Source organism: Haemorhous mexicanus, chromosome 11 (genome assembly GCF_027477595.1).
Source record: "Haemorhous mexicanus isolate bHaeMex1 chromosome 11, bHaeMex1.pri, whole genome shotgun sequence".
In the NCBI taxonomy this organism is placed as follows: Eukaryota; Metazoa; Chordata; class Aves; order Passeriformes; family Fringillidae; genus Haemorhous; species Haemorhous mexicanus.
In genome coordinates this window covers 18,853,281-18,876,619 of record NC_082351.1, presented here as the reverse complement: position 1 = coordinate 18,876,619, position 23,339 = coordinate 18,853,281, and the positions used below count along the sequence as shown (strand labels likewise).

The window sequence follows — 23,339 nt, the reverse complement described above, 5'->3', positions numbered from 1 at the left end:
GGCTTCGTCCCCTTTATCTCATGTTTGCTGTGATTCCAGTCATTTTCCTCATGTTCATTGTGATGTGATATTGGCTTCTAAATGCCACCTTCCTGTGACAATTACATTGCTCTAATTGTATGCTCTGTGCAGCAGAAAGTGACAAAATGCTGTGGCTTTTCAAATAAAGGTGGGTATTGTTTGCAGCAACATTTCAAGGCAAAATTAGGAAGAAAATTTACAGTACTAAATAAGCACAGGTCACCTTCATACTGTAAGCTCTTTGCAGTTGCAACTCTCCCTGCATATTTTATAAGTACCTGGTACCTTGATGTCTCAAGTGTTTATTGTTTGAGTTGCTCTGCAGTGTTTGCTTGGTGTGTTGGTCTGGGTTTGCCTGAGATGTAATTTAGTTCTAAACTTGTGTTAGTGGTAAAGAAGCAGGTGCAGTAAGGTCTCAGATACACAACTTAGCTCTTGATTATCATTGTGTTAAGTAGTTTGTACTGTCTGCTGCAGCACAAACAGCAGGTATTAATTTTGGTGATGAAGCTTACTGAGTTTAAACAATTTTAAAACAAAAAGGCATTCTAGTAGCTCTCAGCTATAGAACATCTGCGTGCCCAACATTTGACTTGTAGTTATATCCTTCTATTACACATCCTGCTTATATGTTACTGCTTAACTATTTCCAACAGCATTCCCAGGGCTAGGGAAGCTCTGCTATTGAGAGAAAGCAAAAGGGACCATGGAAAAAACCTGGATTAGGCATTTATGCTGGGGCTGTGCCATTCCTGGCATTGACTGGCTGAAGTTGCAGAAGGCAAAACATTTCATGTTTTATTTCATTCTGTTCAGAAAATACAGCAAATGTCTGTTATTTCTTCTCCTGATACACCATGTCCATTAGCTCACTAATACATAATCAGAAAATTGGATGAATCCTCTCTTTTCTTAACTAATGGTAGGGTTTCAGTCCCAAGAGTCTTTGTGGCTAATGCAGCATTCACAGGTTGTATCTGGTCAGTCATTTCCCCGTGGCCTTTAACTTGATTCCCGCCTGGTTTGATAAGATAAAAATTTGTTCTTGGGAACTTGAGATCAGTTAATTTTTGTAAATATCCAAAGGTCTGGAGACTAATGAAATAAACAACAAAAAAAAAAGTTTTCAGGGCTGTAATATGGAGGATTGCTGTTTTTTAGTTGTGCTGGCAGAGTTAAGGGCATTGCAGGAGATGAAATCTTCCAGAAGGAAAGGTTCAACTGCACCTTGAAAAAGATCTCTTTCTCCCTCTTTAGCTGTCTTTAAAATGTCTATTTGTATTAAGGCAAAAAAAAATCCCAAAACCCAAAAACCAAAAAACAACCCCAAAGAAACCAAAAAAACCACACAACCCCTCCTCTCCCCCAAAGAAAGAAAATAAACAAATCAAGGTAAGCCGTTATTTGATTTAGTGAAGCAGAGGATATTGTTTTTGGGAAAAGTGAAGATCTGGGCTGGTAAGCTGCTGGTTTAATCTGTCAGCTGTCAGTGTCTATAATTCTTGGGGAAAAAGAAAAAAGTGTGAGGGTTTTTGTTGCAAAAGGTGATCCACTGGCTTCTGGATGGAAATGCTGTCCCTGGAGCCAGCGACCCTTTTTACACTCTGCTGGTCTTGTTTGCTGTCTGCCATATCCAATACTTCCTAGGTTAGACAGGTCATTGCAATGGTTCTGAACTCCTCTCTATTCACTGTCTAAATTCCAATTGCTTTTTTTCTGTCTTTCTTCTTTTCTTTTCCTTCTTCCTGCTTGTCTTGTTTCTATAAGTTTGTGCTGTGCATCTGCTCTGGCAGGAAATATACAGTCTTCCCTGTTTTTAGATACTAGCAGGAAAGGGAAAGATGGCTCAGTTCTGGCAGTTCAAGCTGCTGGAAGACACTGCAGGAGCTTCATTTATCCCCCTTTGTCTCACAGTGAAGTAGAAGTGGTTGTTGCCTTTGGTGTTTCCAAGGTTCTGGGTGGTCCCTGGCTCTCCCTTGCATGTGTGAATTCCTGCTTCAGGCATCCCCACAAAGTGAGTACTCTCACATCCTTGTCAGGCTCCACAGGTGCTTGTTTTTGTTCATGCTGAAGACCTGGTTACCATATGATGACTCTTTGTAGGATTCAGCAAGGTTTTTTGGAAAGGCTAAAGCTGAAAAAACATCTGCTCTTTCCTGGATCTCCATGGGCTGCTGGGGAATCTTGGCCCTGGCGCCTGGGGCAGTTCCTGCTCCTCCTCCTTCACTGACCCTGATGTCTGCAGGGCTGTTCCTCTCCTATTCTCACTCCTCTCTACAGCTGCTGTTTTGCAGTTTTCTGTGCCCTTCTTATAACTCTATTATCCCAGAGGTGATGCCACTGTCCCTGATGGGCTCAGGCTCCATTTCAGAGCTGATGGCTCCATCAGACATGGGGAAGCTCCTGGAAGCTCCTCACAGAAGCCACCTTTTATCCCCTGCTACCAGAACCTGGCCTCACAAACTCACACAAAAGCCACTTAAGCTGTAAGCAGGTTTTTTTTTTACCATCAGCACACTCTAGCCCTGATCTTTGCAGTGGACTCCTATTAGAAAGTGTCTCTGAAACACAAGCAGTTAAAGACCAACATGGTTTGTTGTTCTTTTTCTCCTTTTCCCACTAAAGTTCCTTTGAAAACCTTTTTTGAAGCCTGTCATAGATGATATGACTAAAGATTCACCAAATCAATTGATGTTAACAACTGTTGGCTTGTTATTTAGGCAAAACACTATTGACAGAAAGACAAACATTTCTCAGGAAAAACTCTTCCATATTGACATCTGTTAGCTCATATCCAGGGAATAATTAATATCAAACCCACACAAGATTTTTTTTAAAGCAATTATCTAGTCCAAATTCAGATTATTGTCTTAATTATATGGAACAGACAATCATTCCTGTCACCTTGCTTTGCCTATTCATGTTCAGATGTATCTCTGTGCCCACCACATAATTGGCACTGATGTGTTTCACTGTTGTGTGTCAGGCAGAGGTTTTGGGGCTTTTGTTTTCCAGGCACCTGAGAGAGTGACCAGAATTCTGAAAGAGGATATCATTAAACCATAACTTTGCAATGCACTTCTTTTCCAGCTGTGTTTGGTGTGAAAATCATTCAGTTGATACATCCTTATTATACAAGACATTTTTATCGCCAGCTTATCCTTTTGGCTTCAGGGATTTTGAGTATTAGCTTTCTTAACATTTGCAGTCTGTTATGTGGCAAGGGATAACATTATACTAAGAGGAAAAATTTGGGATATTCTTTTCTTAGATTTCAGAAATAAAAATAAAGTTTCCATGTATAATGTATTTGGTCTTTATTTTGGGTAATTAATTTAAAATTGAGTGAGCTAGCTCGGTTCAGACCATTCAAAATATCTCAAATCATTCAGGCAGATTGGGGTGTAGTAACTATGTTTGTGTGCTTCTGGACTGTTTTGCTCTCACTCTGCAGTGCATCTTTGAACAATGATCTGCTCCAGGGGGAAAGTTTTAAAAATACAAGAATTCCAAATGCCACATTTCTGTGATAGGGAACTTCCTCATGGTTAGAGCATAGGCTGGCTGTGGGCAGTTTGCTGCTTTTCACTGATTGTCAGCAGTGGCTTTCTCAGTGTTACAATAATGCAAGCCCATTAATCTGTAGGAACAGATAATCTTCTGTATCACACATGCAGCCTATGTCAGTGTGCATATAATTTTTGGAGAAAAAAGGGAAATGTAAATAAGATTCGGTTTCAGACATAAAATAGAGTGTTGACACAAAATCTGACAATTGACACAAAATCTGACAATTTAAACAAACTGAATTTGTTTAAATTGTCAGATTTTGTGTCAATTCAGATAATATAGAAGAACCCTGATCTTTACATCCTCATTAGGAATCCTTTTGCTTTCTCATTCACATACCATGCACCCTTTACACACTTCATTAGCCAGCTCTTCTTTGCACAGCATGGAAATTCTGTACACCTTGTGTAAAGAAGAGGGTGAGGCATCATACTCAAGTTTGAGGGCTCCAAACTCTGTAGCTGAGGAGCTGCTCCAGTGCACAGTGCCTGTGTGCTGCACTGCTCTGCACTGTTCCCCAGGTGTTAACTGCCAGTGCAGTGTCTGCACTCTGCATGGCCCTCACTGCTCCAGCTGGGTGTCTCAAAATGGTAACTCTTGAATTGAGTGATGAATTTTGGAAGTCGAGGCTCTGACTGCTGTTTTTACCCTTCCGTGTGAGCTGTGGGTTGTAATCCTCATCTGCCATCTACAAACATTGATCAAAAATTAAATAGTTTGTTAAAGAAGTTAAGTGCTTTGAAAATCATAAAAGTTATCACTGTTCCTCACTGATTATTGCAGAGCCCTCTCCTCCTGGCAGTTCAGTGCTCAGCACTGGTTTTGTAAAAGTGCAATATTGAATTTTTAAAAAGAAAATCATAATAAATAAACCTGTTGTATTTTTTGCTAGAAATGTTGACATTTCTGTAGGGTGTTTTCTAATCAATCATTAAAAATTCCACATAGTTTTGGAATCTGGATCTTGCTACATCATCCTGGTATTAGCATAATATACAGGGGCCTTTTAGTCTTCAGGGGGAGTAAGCAGGTAGGGAGAGACCAACCTTTTCTCTGATTTCAAATATACAAATGATTCAAGGGTTGAAGGAGGAATCAGACCCAGAAAGGTGAAGGAGCCTTCAGTTAACCTGAGCAATCTCCCTGGTGGTGCAGGTCAGTGACTGCCTCAGGCAGGAAATAAGGGTTAAGAGCAGCAAAGAAATGAGGCTGTGTAGGGTAGCTGTTCTGAAAATACTGCAGCCAAAAAAGGTAGTTGAGTCCTGCAGCAGTTTATTTTGGGAAGTTAGACACTATCCAACACCACAAGGTTTTAAAGGCTAGCTAAACAAGCAATTATCCAGGAAATTTCAGGGAGGGTTGATCCTGCCTTGGAGCCAGTGAATGGTCTGGAGCTTCCTTTCTGTGTTTCAGAGAGGAAACATAAACATAAAGCTGTGATGGGTAATTCTGTAAGAGCAATAATGTCTTGACTCTGGAAGTTTAAGATTATTCTCATAAAATGACAGTTTGTGGAGGTAGAAAATACCTATTAGGGCACAGAAACGCTGGGTAAAGTTCACAGAGGTATATTGTGGTTTTTGTCTCAGAAATTTGCACAGTATTTTGCCTTTAGACAATAGAGAAGGTCATGGTTCTTTTAAAAATACTGTAGGTTTTGAGTTTGTAAGAGTAATTTAGGAATTTCCCCACATTTTTTATTAGCATTGGTAAGAAAATACAGCCTGATAGAACTATAGCAAGGATTCTTTTCTAATGTGCCTTTTCAGTATTGCAGAATTAATATGAAATGACTATTCATCTTTTAAAACACTTAAAATATTGAAAAGTCATTCTTTCATTTCACTGAGGCACTTTTACAGACTGATAGCATATTGACAATATTTATGAAAATGAGAAGACAATTATGCATTTAAAATGCATAATTGAATTGTCTTGATTTATAACCAAAAGTAAAATATTTTTCAAGAGCATGTGTAGTATTGAGTCCTAAGTAATTGATATGTAAATATACTTGAACATGGATCTGTCATTATTTATGGGCACTGACAAGTTGAATGCCTTTTGGCATTTTATAGTAGGCTATAATGAATCCTAAAAACTGGATATGGAAATAAAATTCCTAAGCAAGAGGAAAACTTGCAGTGATTTTGTAATTGCTTCCTTTGTGGCAGGAATGTTTTCATAGATGGTAAATGCTGGCAAATTTGTGGAAGAACCACAACACAAACTGAGCTGGTAGGTTTGGATGGAACTTGAAGTGTTTGTGTGCTGATTATCCTCTCTGTAGTGTTGTCCTTTCTAAAGCAGGGAAAGAAGAGCAGGCATTTCCATTTCCTTGGAGCAGAAATGGCATCACCCTCCTGAGAGAGCTGCTCTGTGGGCAAGGCTTGTTGCATTTCCCTGCTTGTTTGGAGGTGTGCTGGGCTAGGGATCAAAGTGAGAGAGGATTTTGTTACTGGCTTTGGTTTTAGTGCTCGGGGTTGGAGAATATGGATTTTTCTGAGGTCTCCACTGGTGAGCTGGGAGGGCTGAGCCTGTGGTGGGAAGTGTTTGGGAAGAACATGGGAATGGTTATGGGACCTGTTTCTTGTAATGCCATAGCCTGGTGTCACCATCTCACTCCAAAGCAGGGCCTCAGATGGAAGGTGAGGATCCAGGCAGTGAATCTCCATCCTGAGCACCTTCCCAGCACCTCTGACTGCCACGGGCTGATGGCATGTCCAGGGTGTGCAATAGGACCTGCATGGCTTGGGACTGCCCAGTTTAATCCTTCACTGGGATTTCCAAATTGATGAAATTTTGAAAATTTATATAACTCATTTCACAATTAGCGAGGATAAAAAGAGAAGATATTTTGGGAAAGTCAATTTGGTAATTCATCTTGGTGAGATGAGTCATTTATTATGAATCTATTTTTAGATTGTCCATCTAGGACACATACAGGAGAATGAAAGACAAATAATCTGATAATGCAGGTAGGAAATAGTATATTAAAAGAAAAGTTATAGGTGTCCTTACTTAAACTCTCCTGTAGAGAAAATCGCATTTTAATTCTCATTATTTTTAAGTGGGTGTTATGGCAGTCTAGGAATGTGTTTGTTCTTTCAATCAAAATGAAGAAATTTAATCACCTTGCCTCCATCTGTTCCTGACAAACTGGCCCAGATGATGAAATGTGTATCTCAGGTAGGTGCTTTCAGCCATTTGTGCTGGGTTAGGCACACTCTTGTGATAGGGAAATAAATAACAACTGGTTTTACTTATCATTGCAGAAGCACCCTGGATGGATGGAGCACAGGTAGATAGGACTTCATATTTTTCTTATTGATAAGATTCAGTTTGGGGAAAAAATGGTAAACTAGGACGAAATTAACAAGTGTTTTCTCATCATAAAATTATCTTTTAATGACAGAAGGGCCTGATATTGCTAAGACTTTTAGAGTAAAGATACGTTTTTGTTTTTTTTCTTTAAGGGTATCATAGGGTGATGGAAAAGTTTTTGAAAAGACAAAAATTGTTTTAAATACAGCTTAATTAAAGAGGACTAAAGCTATTTCTCTTGAATCTCTGTTTTGCTTCAGGTAGGATTGAATTATTTCCCAGCTTCATATTCATGCTCAAATTCAACAAGAATTCAAACCTGTTTCAAGTTTTAATATTTTATTATCTATTATTTTGAGTGGGTTGATAAAGCTGAAATAAATGAGTCTATTCACTTTTAAAGCTTATCCTGTGTTTAAGTAGTTGGCAGATCAAGTCCACATCTACCACAAATGAGTAGCTCTTAGTCTTTTGCTCCAGATTTAGTTTCATCTTCTAATAAAAAACTACCCTCTCATAGGAAGATAAGCTTAGTCCTGTTTCTCCTGTTGTGTTTTTGGTACCTTGCACAATCAGCAGTTTCTAAAGTCAGGTGTTCTCTCTAGAGTGGTGTGATAAGTGAACAGTTTATTTCTTTTGGTGCTCCTACCTCTGATAGCAATCTGCAGACAGCAGAAGTTCTTCCATTTCCATCTGCCAGTGGCCAAATTTTCATGTTTTTACTCTGGGGTGGGTGTAGGTGATGCCTTGTGAAGGCTGACCTGGAACAGAGGCTAGACAGAGTTAAAAAATAAAGTAGGGATTTATTTTCCAGCAGAAAAATACCAAACATTTTAAAGATTTTTTTTTTCCCAAGCAATTAAAGGAGCTGATTAGGAATAAGGTAGCCTTACTTGTTTCTAATAGCCACATAATTTCTTCTTTCTGGCTGGGATGGAGCAGGTATTGTGCTACTGCAGCTATTCCAAATGAATCTAGAAGATATTTGACTGCTTTTACAAAACCATTTTCACCTTGAATCTTCTGCTATGCCTGTCGTATTCTTTTCCATTTGCATACATATTTTGCTCATCAAATAAGTAGAGGGAAAAGAGAACTTCCTTTTGAATTTTTACAGGCAGCTTGCTATGGTGAAGGTGAGTAAATCTGCAGATCTCTAGCCCACTGCTTCTCTGACACAACTTGTGTGCACATTTCCACAGCCTGTTTTGTATGCAGTGCTGGCTGCTGCTGTACTTTAGAAACCATTTCTAATTATTTAAGGGTAAGCCTGAGTAACCAAAGAGCTGCAGAGCACCAGATGTTCATTCCCTGGGAACGTGGGGGAGAAGGAACCTCCCTTGCTGCAAAAAAATCTGCTCAGGGCAGAGGAGCTGGAGCTGTTGTGGCTCCTGCCATCCTCCCCCAAATAACTCTGCAGTGCCTCAGTGCAGGAAACAATCCTGCTATCAGTGCCAGAAAATTGGATTTCTGGGTGGCTGACAGGTGAGCTGACCAGGGAAGTCAGTATTCACTTCACCAGAAAAGGGAATGAAATCTGCACCTTCAGACAGGGCCCTGCTGAGATGGTTGTTCAGCAAAAGTGTGCATAAAACTCTGTCCTGTGACAGTGATGCCAACCCTGTGATTAAAACAGGAACCTCTGTATAAACTGTGGTTGGCACTTGTGAATGGTGGATTTGGAGTTAACAGTGATAACATGGGAAAAGAGGAAAAACATCTCATTAAGAAAATAGATTATATACCTGCTTATGTGGTGCAAGTTTTAATCTAGACAAGATTAAAGCTTGAAAACACTGAGGATTTCTTTTTTCTTAACTAAATCTTGATTAAGTCAACCTCCCAGAATACTGTTACGGGCCTGTAACAGGCAAAAAAAGAAGAATCAGTTATTGGGTAGAAATGAATGAATGTGCAGAGTCAATATTTTATAGGGGGTGTTGAAAGTTGAATGCTTGATGCCCAACAAATCATTTGATTTAAAGGTTTGGGACTACAGTGCTCGACTTCTCATTGAAGAAATATAAAGGAGCAAATTACTATTTGCTGAAAAGTCACAGAAACCTTATCAGAATTGTTTAGTTCCTGCTGCTCCCTGGAGGTTTTCCTCTTCAACCATTGATTGAGTATGTGCTCTCTGACTTGTGAAGGATTTGCCTTTAATCAAAACTTCCATGGGGCTTTGCACAGTTGTTCTGGGATTTTTGTGTGTTTTACTTTGAGGGAATCTCAAATACATTTTTGTTTTCACTTAGTCATACAAACTGTGGAAGTAATTGAACTGAAAAGATAAAAAAAATTAGAGCAAGGATAGTGTTTACATATCAGCAACATTCCTTTCACTCTCTTAGTAATGCTGAACATCTATTGAACTTCCATAAGAAAATCAGATGGGTTCATCCTTGCCCCTGACCAGTGGAAGAGCTTCCACCTTTCTGACCACTGCAGTGTGAGGCTTTTCATCAAAGAACTTCCTTCTGCCATTTGGTCAGCTCTGTCATTCCCTTCTATCAAGAACTGTTGGGATTTTTTTTTTTTTTAAATCCAAGGAAATAAAAAAAGAATTTTTTTTGTGTGAATATGTTTCCATATTTAATGTCCTCAAAAAAAAAAAAATTTAAATCTAGAGAGAGATTTTCTGCAGCTCACTCTTATTAGGGTGCTGCCCTCTTCCACCCTTTGTTTGACACCTGATTTGGTATTTCATTTATATTTCTGTCTTTCTGAGTTCAGTGTATTTTACCACACAGCACTCCAGAGTGCTCACCATTAAAAGCTGACCACCAAACTTCCATTATTCATAATTTACCATTTCAAACCAAAGGAGAAGATCTGGCAGAAGTTTGATTTCAGCAGAAACTATTATTGACATTTTACTGGAATTGCTGCTGCAGTTCTGTACTGTGAGAGAGCTTCCCTTTGTGTGAAGTTGAACAACACCAACACAAGATTGTCCCAGCAAGCCAAGAGCAACTTCACTATTGAATTCTCAGGTGCAGCATCCTGGCATATAAATCAAACCCTGAGTAATTCTAGTGCCAAATTCTTGGTCAAAATCTCAGCCCTGCTGTTGAATTTAATGACATGGTGGATAAAGAGCATGAAGCACTTTTGTTTTATTTAGAAAAATGTGGTCATCACTACTAAATAGCTTTTACTATTCCCTGAACTTGGTACAGGGATAATTGTTTATCACTCACCAAGTCCCTCGTTTTCTCACTTCTTACAGTCAGAAGTGCTGTAAGGCCCCAGAGTCACCCTCAGCAGAGGAAGGTGATGTTTATCAGAAATCAGAGGAGCTTGGAATCAAGCTAAAAGTGCTTCAAAGGTGGGGTTCTTTTGCCTCTCTTAAGAGTAGAGAAGGAAAACTTCAGTGAAAATGATTGTGCTGTCTCAGTTCCTTCTCTGTTTTTGATGTACTTTCATCAGCTGATTTGCTCCATAATAAAATGCCACAAATGAATTATTGTAATATAAAAGAAAATACTGTTTTGGTCAGCTCTTCCTTCTCTGGAGGTGCATTTTATATGCTAATGCAATTTTTTGGTTACTTTGGGGAATTGTATTTGCAGAAAGTGGGGATTTGTTTTGGATGTCAAATATTCCACTCCATTTTCACACTGGGGAGGAGGGGTTGGGTTTTTTTTGTTGGTTTTTTTTTTTTTTTTTAAAGCATTTGTCAGGCCAGAACAGCTCTGGAGGCTTTAAGTAAAGTGCTGATTGCCCTGTCAATCAGGGTGCTGAGGAACTGGGAACTTCACAGATTGATGCTTGACAGAATAATTAGAAAACTGTCACTTGAAGTAACCACTCTGGTGTTCCCTAAAGAAATGTGCTGGTGCCAAATGTGTGCTGTCCAGATCTAGAGGTTAAATGTTCAGTAAGACAAAACATAGCATGTCACCAGAGAAAATTACTTCCAACATGCTGGGGAAGTGATGCTCCTCTAGTCCCTAAACAGGGACTACACAGTTTATTGAGCTTACCTGCTTTGATCTTGCTCATGTATTCAAGAGCTTTTTAACCCTAAACGAGGGGGTTTAACTTGGTAACCCACTGAGGCATTATCTAACATTTTAGATAGCAGAGAGTCTGAAGGGTTGGAGGCAAAAGCACTTAAAGCTGTAGCAGTATTTTCCACTTCTAGAAAGGTTTTAAGGCAATTTTCTGAGTATTTTTGAGTACTTCTCACTTAAAATAAATGGAGGCAGGTAATATCAATTTTTTTTCTTAATCCCTAGCTCTTAAGGAAACTTGGAATTTTTTTTTCCTGATTTGGGTTAGTTTGGAGATTGCTCTGAGCAGCACAGGACAGGGGCTGTGACATTTGTATGCTTTGGTTCTCACTTGTGTTAGTGCTGCAGGGTCTGTGTGGGGCTGGCATGTCAAGGCTTCCAGCTGTGTCATCTAAGGCTGGAAAGATCCAAGGAAGGTCTGTCCCAGGAAGAGTTTCTGTAGTAGAAAGCTGTTCTTCAGAATGAACAAAGTAAATTTGTCTTTTGCAACAACACTTGCATAGCCATTGAGTTGAGGTTTGCCCAATTTTCAGCTTGAAGTTTATTTTGAAGTGTAAGGGGCTTTTTCAGTATAAGTATTTTACCTAAATTGCTTATGGATTCTCCAGGTAGTAAATACAAAGGATGATTCAAGATTTTAATTGAAAGCTGGCACTTTCCTATTGAGATGGAGTTTTATAGGAAGATTTGCTTTATTTTGTCACTCCAATGCTTAAGATCACTTCATACATGAGAGTGGTTTCCTGATTGCTGTTATCTGTAGGGCTGAATCTTGAATTGTGCAATTCCCCTGACAAGAAAAAGCTGCTTCAGTAAGTTAGAATGAGTGAGCTGTAGATGCTCAGGTTGCATTTCTCAACACTCACACTGGAGCTGCTGAGACTGTGTTTGCAATGGATCTGTCAATCAGAAGTGCAAGTGTCTTTTCCTTTGAACATTACAGATATTGAAGGTCAGTGCTTCTATGGATTTAACTGAGAATAATTTTGAAATTCCTATTTTCAAAGTTGGAGATGAAATTTCAAAACTGCCATAGAGAGAGAAAAAGTTTTATTTCCATGAGCAGTCAAGGGCTGATTCTCTCCTCGGTGAGATATTTCTATTATTTATAAATCCCCTGGTACTGGACTGTTAGTGCTGGTTTACATTAAGCTACTCAAATCATATTAGATCCTTAATACCTATTTAGTTCTTTTCTGTGCAGTGTGAATTGAACTGGGTATTTTTCCTGGATAATGCACCTGTGCAGTTATGCACATCCACAGAGCCTGAAGCAAGGCTCCCTGTGTGCACACAGAAGCCAAGTGTCCAAGGCCAGGCTGGATGGGTCTTGGAGCCACCTGGGATAGTGGAAGGTGCCTCTGCCCATGGCAGGAGGGGGAATGAGATGAGTTTTAAGATTCCTTCCAGCCCATTCTGTGATTCATTCAAACACAACACAGTTCCTATGGTCACAGCAGCTCTGGAGCAGCACTTCTGGGAAAATCCTTCTAGGAAGGCAGGAGGAGCTGTCTCAGCTTTCAAGAAAAACTGGAGTAGTTTGATTCAGCATAGAGAAACCATCAGGAATAGGTGAGACAGGGATGATCTGTGTTTTGAGAATTTAGAATCAAGGCAAAGAACTTGTTGAAGGCAGGATTCCTCTCTTGAATAATGTGGGATGCTAGGACAGAATTCTTCCTTTGGGAAGGATTTCAGACTGTGTCTGAAAGGTCCAAATTCTGCTGGAGTTGGAGGTTTTTGAGTTGCAGTTCTTCCTCAGCTGCTGGCTGCCTGCAGAGTGAAGGGAGGAGGTTTCTGCTTCCATTGTTGGATGCAGTGCAGTGATTGAGCACTGATTGTCCACTGGGCAGTTGGTGCAGCCACAGAGAGAGAACACATTTCAGTGCAGTTCAGGAGTTGAGGTTGTTTCTTTACCCAGCCACCCTTCAGATTTCAAAATGGTGCAAAAACTAACTTTTCACTGACACAGCTTTTCACCTGCTGCATCAGTGACAAAATTGTTTCCACAGAAACTGATTTCCTCCAAAGACCAACATCAAAAAGCCAAAATCAAATAAATGGCAGGAAATAGAATGTGATGGTGCAGATGCTCTATCTTTATGATTATTGTCACTCATGGGGGGCAAATCCATGTAGGACATTCCTATCTCTGGCACCTGTTAGAGATGCTGTCACTTCAAGCTCACAGCAGTGAAACCTTTAGAGGCTCCCCCACCATCTATTAATTTTTATTCCCTTTTTTCCTCTATCACACATACCAGTTTTCCTTGCATCCTTCATACACATTTTTATCATAACAGTTTCAAGCAAACTTCCCTTATCTTGCTAATATTCTCCAGTCCAGAGTTTTTAAAGCTCTAGCATACCTTTCCTATCCTGAGCTACAATAAAAGTGTTCTCTCTTATTTTCCTTTTTAATATTTTTAAAGGATTTCTTAAATTTTGATTGCATTTTGTAAATATGTGAAAAGGGAAAACTTTTATTTCCTGTCTTTTGATATAATTCTTGTGTAGATTTTGATAAATTGGACCTGGCATAAATGCCTTAATTTTGTTCCTCTGTCAAACTCTGTGTCTGAATAAATCAAAGAAAACATCAAAAATAATGGAGGCAGGAGGTGAAAGGGTTATAGGGAAGTGGTAAAAAATTATACTCCCTGGGAGGAAGAACATGCTGAGCATTTTGAAGTGTATAAAAGGTGTAAACATGAAGGAGAGAGTATAATTATTTAATCTTAGTAGAACTGGAACTAATCATTTTTAAAAACAAAGAGAAGTGAAGATCATAAAAAAAACCCCAAAAAAACAACCAAATCCTATCAGCAGGAGCTATAGGGTGAGACTTTGATCCTGACATTAGCTCGGTGTGTGCCCTTCCTGATGAGGCAAGGAGTCTGCTGAGTAGGTTTTTCCCTGACTCAATCTGCATTTCTGTTTGCATAGTCCTGCCAAAAATCACTTCATATTTGAAATAAAGTACAAGCCATCTCTCTGGAAAGCTTTAAAAGTAAGTAGGCTGAAAAAGGAAAGATATTTCATGGTCTGTCAAGTGAGTAACTGGAACTCCTTGCAAGTATTTTTTGGGGTTGAATTAGTGATCTGGTTGCATGCACAGAAGATGGCAGGTGGTTAATGCTGTTTCCATAGGCTGTGGCATAATTCCAGATGTGCATCTGGAAACAGGATCTGGCTTCCAATGTGTTCTCTCAGCATGCCCAAACTTGTGCAGGAGTTACTTGTACAGTTCCTCTCTCTTCTTCTGAGTTGTCATCCTTTCCCATGTGGGAATTTTCATTCCTAACATCTTTCCATTCCTCATTTATGGATTGTCCTTCCACCCCCTGTGCCCTGGTTTGCAGTGCCCCTTCTGAACACGGAGCCAAATCCACCTCCCTGGTGGGAAGTGGCAGCCAGGTACATCTCTGTTCAACCCCTGGCTGGTGGAGGAAGCAGAGACTCTGAAAAGATGAGTAAGGAAATGGGAATGGTGTCATTTAGTGCCAATATCAGGGGTTCAATCCATTCACTTGAGTTGGGTCCCTTACAACTCAGAATATTCTGGGAAGATGTGTCTGGGTAAGGTTTTGGCAGGTTTGGGTAGTGGTTTTTTGTTGTTTATTCTAAAATATTGTTAAAAATGCCCCAGCTCTCCTTGAAATTTATTCAATACTTGGGGGAAAAGTATGTGTCAAAGCATCAGTGTCCAAGGCTGATCCCAAGACTGGGATCCCAAAGTAGCTTGGAGGAGATCAGAGCTTGTCAGTCTCTGGGACAGAACCATGACACAGACTTGCCCACACTGTTTTCCTTTGATTTGTATTGGATATTACCTTTTTGAGTTGATATTTTCAAGCTTATCTCTTTGTTTGTAGCTTTTATAACAGAAAGGAAGTGATTCATTTCTGTCTATGCCTATTAATTTTCAATCTTTATTTCCTGGTCAACACACACCACATTTCTGCCTTATCTTAAAAGCAAGGCTTTGCTGGTGCTGGAGTAAATATTCTAATTGAATCCCTCCAGTTGGCACTCTAATAGCTTGTCAATTTGCTCACATTTGACAGCCAGCCCTGCTGCCTTCACAACTAATGCTTGTTGAGTGCCAATATAAATGAGCACGATAATAGTCTGATATTATGTCTAGTCTTTTTCTAAATTTAGTGTCAACATTTTTCTGGCTCTGTTGTGGTGTGGTGTTTTCCTCAAAGCAAATGATTGAGGAATAATGAAATCTTGCTGTGTTTGTCATATGACACTGAATCCTACAAAGGATTTTTCACTTTCTTGTGAACATCAGAGTTGGGAGCACTTTGTAAAACACATCTTATTAGCTAGAGCACTACAATAAGGAAAGAATGTAAAACTTGATGTCCATCTAAAAGAATAAGAGAAAGGGAAAGAAAAGGGTGAAGAAAAGCTGCCCTTTAATGATTGATGGGCTGCCTAGATCAAATGTGTCTAAATTAGATACTTTTGTATAATTGACTCTGAATCAATATAGATTGTGTGATTGATGATATCACTATTTTAAAGAAAGACTTGATTTTCTTTGCCATTTTTGATGGCTTATTCTGTTGACAACCAGGAACAATAAAGCAAATAATTTGTCATGACATTTTAAAAGACTAATAAATGGTGTGGAGGAAAGGTGATGAGTTGTGATGGTTTTGAGGGTGCTGAGGCTCTGGCACAGGGTGCCCAGAGAAGCTGTGGCTGCTCCTGGATCCCTGGAAGTGTCCAAGGCCAAGCTGGACAGAGCTTGGAGCAACCTGGGATAGGGGAAGGTATCCATGCCCATGGTTCACTAGGTGAACTTTCAAGTCCCTCCAACCCAAAGCATTCTGTGATTCCTTGATTTTTCATGCTGTACCATTTCAGTGTACAAAGTTATGTACAGAGGAATGCTGAGTTTAACAGGCTCTTGGGAGAGTTTTGTTGTGATTGCTTATGTTGAAATATGGAATAGAAACCTGATCTGAAATTGAGGTCTCTCCATCCTCATCCTACAGTAGACCTCTTCCTTTCCTTATGCAGTTTAACCCAAACAGGTAAAGAATGAAAGAGAAAAGGTCTCTGGAGGTGGCAATACTCTCCCAAGTTACCCAACAGCCAGAGGCAGAGAAAAAGTGGGGTTTTTTGTGTTTGAAACCAGGCTGTGTGACCTGAGTTGAGCAATGCCACATCCTCCACTGTGGTCCCTGCTGGGATGAGCTGAGGGAGAACATCTGTTTATGGAGGTCTCAGAGACATGCTGGCTGAAGGAGGTTTGGTATCCATATTTTGACAGGAAAGGAGATGTTATTTATTAGTGCCCAAAACAGATGCAAATAAACACAAATAAATGCTGTTCTTTGCTAAAGATGAGGAGAATCCCTGTAAAACCAAGTCAATTTCATCTCATCTGTCTGCTTTGTTGAAATAGAGGTCTGTGAAGAGAAAAAGGTTACTTTTGGAGATTTAATGCCCTGAAAATTTACAGGCTTGATGCTTAAGCAGTAATAAGTGAAGCATTAAGGCATTTCTTGTGGATTAATGACTGGCTGGGAGGAGTTGATGGTTTGAAGAATAGCTGAGGACCATTAACCTCCACTGGTCATTAATCTTCAAAGGCTGCCTTGAATACTGAGGTCATTATTGTATGGAAAATAAATATTTGAGGAGTGGGAGAGAGGAAGGATTATACGTACTTCTAAAATATATGGTTTAAATGGTTTAGCAGCTCTTCTATCATATGTCATTGTAGGTGGACAGTCACTAATATTATTAATCTACAGAATTGATAATAGTTTTGAATTTTCACTGCTGAGGTTGCTTTTATTTTACTTACTAATTCAACTATAAAATTCATAACATCAGGATAAATACAGTTGTAGAAATGTGACTGTGGGGTGTGTACAGCTGGGTGGTCAGAGAACTGGCCATGTAATGGAGCTTCTGACATTGTGTTAATGTTTAAAGGAGGTGTTGTGGCTTCCATTGAAACCCTTTGTTCTGCAGCCCCTTCCCCTATTCAGGCACATGCTAGGTCCATGCCTGTGTTTCCCTGCCAAAGGATGTACCTTTCCTTGATTTAAGTGCTCAGCAGTGTTATTCCGAGCAGTTCTTCACAGAATAACTTGATGTAGCATTTCATTTGCTGCAAGTCAGCTTTGCTGTGTGGATGAAAAGGGCTCAAAGTGGCCTGAGTGCCTCAAATACAAGTAAAATCAAGCTGGCAGTCCTGCTGCTGTTCACAATTCCTTACCTTCAGCTGCAGGGCAGAGAACAGTGACACCTGGAAGAGTGGATGCACTTTTGCAGTCTAACCTGGAAGATTCCTTCCATCAGCCTCCCAAGTGTACTCTTATGTGCTCTTTGTCCCAAATTCTGCACATGAGGAGTGTTTGTGCTATTCAAGGGGAAATGTCAGATGAAAATCAGCTCATCTTTATCTTTGTTAGGGTTACAAAACTGAGCAAATTCATGAGCAAAACATTTGGGGCAGGGAGTTCTTCCTCTCTTTCATATATTCTTAATTTCTTTTCCCTGCTCTTATCTTGTGTCCTACCATCAAAATGAGCTGTCAAGGGAGCAGATGATGGATATTCTGATGATCAACTGCCCTGTCACTCTAAAGTTAAAACAAATTCATGTCAGTGATATGTCAAAAATGTTGTACATGGAGGTTATACAACCCCAAATCTGTTATGTGCTCCTTGAGACAGTTTGGAAGATTAGAAAAGACCTTTAAGATCATCTAGTCTGACTTCCCACAAACATTTGACCAAAAATCCCTGCCTTGAGGTCAGAGTTCTGTGTTTGAATTAGCATATGTCTTTTTTAGAAGAAATTCTCAATCTTCATCATTAGTTAAGACAGATACCACTTCTATTCCTGGAAGCTTTTCCATAGTTACCCTACTGTAGTATGTTGTTACCTTCTGAAGTATTAGCTGTCTCCTGTCACAAGTTATTCTGTGCTGTTCCACTCAGTGGTGTAATAGAATGAGTTTCTTAAGTGAGTTTTTGATATTCTGAGTAGCTCCTCTGACTCCATTTTCTTTCCAAAAATCTGAGAATGTGGGACTTAAATTGAGTTCTAAGAGGAGAAAAGAGTGAGACAACCATTGCTTTGTAGCCCTCATATTTTGCACAGGGAGGAGTATCTGAAAAGCAGAAACTTCTTGTAGATAGCAACAGGAAAATTAAGGCAAAGACTTCCTTAACAGCTGTGCATAGCATCAAATTTGAAAGTGTGACAAAGATGCTGAAAGTCCTTTTTCTGGTTCAGTTTGTAAAATCTGCCTTTTCCTACTAAAACATTTTAAATGGGGGACTTTACCTCAAGTGAAAGATGAATTAATCAATTTAAGCCTAAGGCAAGACAAGGTATATGTCAAGTTACAAGTTTTTGGTGAAAAGCTGTCTGCTGCTGGGGTTGATGTGTGCAAGTTGCATAGCAAGCCATGCAATGGAATTGAAAACTTAGGAATAAATACGTGTCTGGTGTTGAAAAGTGAATGAAACAGACTTGCACTGACACTTAGTGCTCCCAGGAAAGACTTTTTCTTGTAGGAATGAAAAATTAATGAGAAACAGGCGACAACTGCAGCATCACATTATACTGAAAACTGCTACCTGTAGCTTTTTCATAATTGGGAAACCAAACTAGCTATCCAGAAATCAATACAATGGCTTTTGTTTCTTTGAGGGTTTGTACACATTTAAGTCTTTACCATTTGCAGCTGTATGCAGTGTTGAACAGTGTCCATGCATTTTTTTGACTTTTTTTTTTTTTGAATGGACCAACATGCTTTTAGGAGAATGCTTACAAATGCTTGCCATAGATGGGAAGGCCTGAAAATAACTCACTTCAGTGAGTGAAGTAAAAACCCAAACATCCTGGTGACATCCACATTCAGCAGGCTAAACTATTGCATTAGTCTGTGCTTTAAAACAGTTTGTCCTACCTACCAATGGCTGTAGCTAAATGTAGATCCTGACTGAGGATTTAACAATAAGTAAATCTTGTTTGTTTGGCTGTAAAATGTTTGAAAGAATTCCAGTTGGTTCCTCACATGAAGCATTATTAACTGTGAGCTTTCACAGCTCTGCCATTGCATGGGTTTGTGAAGTTCATTTGTCAAATAAAAACGTGGGGCATGAAGTAGGGTTGTAATTCCTCACTGTTGGGTGGGGTGGAAGGCTTTGGGCAGACACAAGAAGGACTTGCTGGGTTTTGATTTCAAAGCCTGAAGAGTGGACAATTATTTCAGAAGTAGCTTTGTAACTTGTGTGTGAATGTTATACCAGAGGGGGAGCAGCAAGCTCTCAGTGTAGAACCACTTTGGCATTTCCAGTGTTCTCCAGAAGTCATTTTCACAGCTGCAGCCATAAGAGAAAATCAGGGATATTGGATTTGCTGAAGTCTTGGTAATCAAAGCCTAGCAGGTAATAATAGAGGCTGGCTATGATGGTGATTAACTGAACCATAGATGTTTTGCAGGAAGGGAGATTTTATGGAAACTTGAAGTCCAGGCCAGAAAATAACTGAGGTCATGACATTGAATCAGGGCTCTTTGTGAGCTAGTGCAAAATACAATGGCCAGTTTGAGGTGTAAGTATTTAGACCAAGAATTCAAACATCCTGGTGTCAGTCAACTGTCATGTCCTTGGGCTTGCCTTGGCAATTTAGACATTCACTGGTACATATCTGCCAAAGTGAAAACTGACCCTTTCCATTTTGCACTTTGCTTTCCAAATCCAGCCTGTCGTGTTCTTAATCTCTGGCAAAGCTCTTTCTTCCACACTGAGTTACTCCTTTGGCAACCTCTTGCAAAGGGACCTTTACAAATGCTTGTGCATTTCAGTCATAATGCATGAGTGGCCAAAATTTGCTGACACAGTTAATTCTTTAATTCTGAATTCCAAAGCCTCTTGATATATTGTTAATCAAAAATTTGGGGTTTGTAGTCTGGTTAAAAAAAAAAAGAAATATTGACTATAAAGTATTTGAGTATTTATGAGAGATGTGCTGACTGTTTCAGCAAGGACCCATCACATTTTCCCCGTGCTTCCCATTTCTGGTTTACATCAATTTTGTCTGCAGCCATGTGTTGCCTGGAGTTGTGACTGGTAATCATTGTGTTTCTGAGATAGCTTTGATCATTTACTCATAGAAGATTTTGTGAACAATCTATTTAATCTCATATCATCAGAATAGTCACAAATGAAAGGAGCGATGCAGCAATCACTGTACCATTTACCTTGGCTTTAATTTGTTGATATTTTTTTTTTCTGTTTAAGTATAAATTTTTCTTTATGCAGTTTCAGTAGTGTTTCACTCTTGGTTTTGTAACAAAACTGAGGAAAGCATTTTTCTTCATTGATATGAACAGCAGCTTTCACTCTGCTTAAAGTGTTTCTAGTGAATTATATACAGTAGAGCAGATTTAAACACACACAAGTTTTTTTTTGACTACTTAATGAAAGTCTTTGGAGGTTCAGAGATGCTTCTAATTTGGATCAAAATTGGAACTAGTCAGATGTTTTTAGGGCAAAGAGATTTTCTTGATACATTTCTTCCGATACTTCTTAAATTTTTCATCCAGGTTGTGTTTCATTCTGAAGAGAACCAGCATTCCAGGAAATGCCAAGGAACAGGCTGCTGGTTTTTCTGTTAGGTATGATATAGGACTTTTTGGGTGTCTTGAAGCAAAGTCTTGAAACATTGCCCAGTTGTTTGTGGAAACAATTAAATTTGTAGGCTCAAGTCAAGGGACTAATTGAAAAGCGTTTGCCAGTTTGCAACTGGCAGAGGATTATAAATGAGTGTATCTGTCAGCTGCAGACACTGAAGACAAACAACAAAGTGAAACTTTGATAATGAATGTTTTATTATCTGTTGTTATTCAAGAATCATTCTTGTTGACTTCATGGATTATAAAGCTAAATTGTTTCTCCACCTTTCCCACTTCTCTTCCCATCACACCAAGGCAATACTGTACATGAGTTACAGGTACCTAACAAAATCATTGATTTTAAGTTACTGTAATAAATTTCTGGAGCAATCTCACATTAAGTATATAAGAAATGTGGTGGTTTGTGAGTTCCAGGTTCACTGTGGTGAAAAAGATCTTATAGAAGTAGGTGGCATCGTGCTGTTCTGGTCAAGGTCTTGGCACATCTTGGCACATCTTCCATGCCCTGCATTGTGTGTGTATTGTAGCTTTTTGGTTTTTATTTTACCTGCAGTTTTTTGTCTGTCAGAGATGTCACTTGGTCACTATGACTGCATATTACTTTTATTCTATTTGAATGTACTGAGCTTGTAAAGATCTTGTACATTTATTTTTCCTAATAAGTGGAGGAAAAAAGCATGCAAATGCTGCCATTACATTCAGAACCCTATTCAAGCAGCAGATTACACTTCTGATCTATTTTGGATTAATCTAATAGTCCCACAAAGAATTTAGTCTTTTCCCATGAGCAATATGGTTTCCTCTGTCTTCATATTGACTGCTAATTGTTGGCATTTGAGAAGATTAAAGTCAGGTCTTACAGGGAGTGCAATCATACAGCCTTTCAGTTCTAAACATCTTGTTGCTATAGAAAACAAAATATTCTTGCAAATTATTTAAGCCTGAAATTAAATAAGTTCTACTGAGTATTTTTTTATATCTGAAACTCAGCCTCCCAAAATAAGAGAGGATTTCAAGCAGCTAATTCCAGTGACAACTTTTCACAGCTTAAGCGTTACCTTATTTTTCAGAATTAGTCTTAACCCATGGCCTTTAACATTTTACCCACTCAGGCAGGCATTTTTCAATTTATAAGAGGGGTGGCATCTTTGCAGTGAATATAGACAGGGGAGCCTGCAATTAATAGATAACCTGAAACAATAGCTTTAATAGCCCATGATTGAGTGTATTTAATAAGTAAGGAGATTTTCTCACTTTAAACAAAGAGTAAGAGAATGTGTATGGGATCAGCAGTCTGCATCAGGGGAATGCCATTGTCTGGGCTGAAAAGAGCTGCACATCTGTAGGTAGTTGATAATTCAGATAATTATTCATTTATGTGTAGCTGACTATTTCATAATAAGAGGGGTACAAGTTTGGGGGTTTATTTTTTCTGACTTAGATAGGGAAATGATTAATTACAGAGCTGTGTTTCGTGTCAAGTTGTGAATAAATATGTTTAGCATTCATATGGTTGTTTACAAACAGGAAACCCACACCGCTTGCCAACAGTTTGATTAAAAAAAAAAATCATTCAATTCATCACTAATTCTCTGTAGAAAAGATCTTTGCATTTGTGTAGTTTGGCATTTTATAATTAAATTCTTTTAAAACATTTTAATTAGGCAGAAGTAAAGCAGAGTCCTTTTGTTTGCTCTGTGTAAACACTCGAAGGTGTCACTGAGGTGAGAGCTGTCGAGAGTGCTGCAGGGTATCTTGGCTTTGAAGAGTGCTCAGCTTGAGGTTTGTAGTGTGTCCACACTTCATTGGGAGATGACTTTATCAAATCAAATAACACATTCAGGAAATGCTTTTTCAGTTCAAGTTCCTTGACTATGTGTTGGTTTGTCAAAGTGTGGTAGAACTCTTTGGGCTGACATCTCACACAAATGCATTTGTGATGTGCTCCATGCAAAAAAGAATATCTGGAACAGGAACTCATAGCAAAGCAGAACAAACAGAATCTGGGCAGGAATCTGTGCTGTTGGTGCTTGACAAAAGAAAAGGTGGGAAAGTCCAGAGAGGGGCCACAAAGAGGATCTGAGTGCTGGAGCATCCCTGCTATGAATACAGACTGGGAGAGTTGGGGTTGTTCAACCTGGAGAGGAGGAGACTCCAGAAAGATCTTAGAGCACCTTCCTGTGTCCAAAGGGCTCCAAGAGAGCTGGGAAGGGTCTGGGGACAAGGGATGGAGGGACAGGACAAAGGGGAATGGCTTTAAACTGAGAGATGGTGCTTTGAGATCAGATATAAGAAATAACTTGTTCCCAGTGAGGGTGGCAAGACCCTGGCACAGGGTGCCCAGAGAGGCTCTGGCTGCCCCTGGATCCCTGGAAGTGTCCAAGGCCAGGTTGGACAGGGCTGGGAGCAACCTGGGATAGTGGCAGGTGTCCCTGCCCATGTCAGGGGGGTTGGAGTGAGATGCCCTTCAAGTTCCCTTCCAACCCAAGCCATTCTATGAATGAGATTCTGGTGGGCCATTAAAGGCCTTGGAAATGAAGCCAAGGCTGTCCTGGTTAATCAGCACTGCTATTACAGACTGTGGCTCAGCATGAAACACCCACTTGGAAATGTTTTTATGTAATCTCCCTTTTATGTAATTCCTCTTTAGCCACTACTGCGTAAGTGCTTAAAAAGTAATTAACAAAAAGTACATGCAATGCATGCATTAAACTGTTTCTGCCTGC

The 23,339-nt window shown here is 39.5% G+C and overlaps 1 protein-coding gene across 2 annotated transcripts in view; it reads left to right on the top strand.

Annotated features, from left to right (window-relative positions):
* Positions 1-23,339, top strand: part of SUCLG2 (succinate-CoA ligase GDP-forming subunit beta) — a 107,060-nt gene that overhangs the window by 62,914 nt on the left and 20,807 nt on the right. The gene's annotated exons all lie outside the window — the stretch shown is intronic.